This window comes from Lycium barbarum, chromosome 12, assembly GCF_019175385.1.
Source record: "Lycium barbarum isolate Lr01 chromosome 12, ASM1917538v2, whole genome shotgun sequence".
Classification (NCBI taxonomy): domain Eukaryota; kingdom Viridiplantae; phylum Streptophyta; class Magnoliopsida; order Solanales; family Solanaceae; genus Lycium; species Lycium barbarum.
The window spans coordinates 5,214,954-5,216,593 of NC_083348.1; the positions used below are offsets into that span (position 1 = coordinate 5,214,954).

At 34.9% G+C, this 1,640-nt stretch overlaps 1 long non-coding RNA gene across 1 annotated transcript; it reads right to left on the reverse strand.

Moving 5' to 3' along the window:
• Positions 1-363: 363 nt before the first annotated feature.
• Positions 364-1,090, reverse strand: LOC132623457 (uncharacterized). The gene is made up of 2 exons (XR_009576242.1): positions 992-1,090; positions 364-899 (listed from the first exon to the last, which is right to left on the reverse strand). It is a non-coding gene; the product is annotated as an uncharacterized LOC132623457 (long non-coding RNA).
• Positions 1,091-1,640: the final 550 nt, after the last annotated feature.

Sequence of the window (1,640 nt, forward strand, 5' to 3'; positions counted from 1 at the left end):
ATTTAGAAGAACAAAGCAAGAATGTGAACATATATAATTTCTCTAAGCACCCCTAGCCAATGGCCTTCAAGCATCGGTATATGTTATTTTCTTGTTAGTCCGCAGACTAACTAAATGATTACATGATTCAATAACTCAATTAATAGGGTTGTTGATAAAAGACCATTTAAATGCATCTACGTATAAACTCGGTTGTTGATAAGGCTGTTTAGAAGCATCTATAAGTTCCCTTAAATCCAAAATTATCCTCTATTTTATTTTATTTTATTGGTTGACCCATAAATCCAAAAAGTATACCAATGTCCCTTAAATCCAAAAATATTTATTTTATTTATTGACCTATAATTAGATACAAAATTAAGGTTCAACCAACATCAAGTTACTATAATATTAATAGCAGGACAAATATATAGGAACATAGGATTGCATAACTTCCTCTTAGGAATATTTACATTCAAAAACATAAGGGGGTTGGGGGTTTCCAAAAGCACCAGCAAAAACAAACACCACTACCATAAGAGCACCAACAAGAACAAACACATATCTACCATAAGTCCATACTAGAACAAGCACTAACTAGGACAAACATCTACCATACACCCACACTAGAACAAACACCAACTAGAAAACAACAACAAACAGCCTAAAGAAAGATTGGTGGAGAATTGGGAGGAGTGACATATTGATCAGCATCAATATGAAACGAGGCCAAGACACCACTGATCATTCTCTCCAGTCTCCGTGCCACAGCTTCCAATCGGTCACTCAACTCTTGGTGACGTTCCAGGAGATCTCTCTGCGCATCTATTATATTCACCTGGTCAGTAAGGGCATCAAAACAATCCTCGATGCCCTCCATCATTTTGTCAGTGCGCCTAAGAATCGGTTCCATTTTTTTCCTATAGAACCAAAATAAGAATAAAATTAAAATTATGGATGCAATGAGTAAGAAAATAAAAAGGAAGTGAGTATAAATGGATGAAACACATACCTGATGGAGTAGAGCTTCAACAAACCCCAAAGCACTTGTGTAAAGAGAGAGAGAGAGAGAGTGGATGAATGAAGAATTAGAGAACAAGCCCACTATATATGGGGAGAAAAGGTAAAGTGTAACCGACAACTTAATCAACGCAGTCGGTCATTATTAAGTAGCCTTTTTGTTTATTTTGACAAGATAGTTAATTAATTAAATAATTATCGGGAAAATTTTAAATAATACTAATAAAATGTTTATGGAAAAAATATAAATATATTATTTAAAAGATCCAAATATCCATACTAAACAAGAAAATTCATTAATTAACATTAAATTTCCTCAGTAATAGATCATCATAATACTTGGACATTACAAATCACATAATACTAAGGACTATGCCAAAATACTAAACAAGGTCTTTCAAAATCCCAGACGCAATTGAGGTATGTGGATCAATCTTGATCTGGATCCCACAGTTAGAGAAGATTCTCTCCAACCTAGTAGCAACACATTCCAACCTCAGCATCATTAACTCTTGGCTGTGGGATACCTAATCCACACGGTGAGTGAGTGTGGCAAGGTCAATACGAAACTCTTGAATCTGCATAACAAAGTTTTTCAGCGGAATGTTGATGGGATAGATGTGCACTTGTCCTTGTGGTGA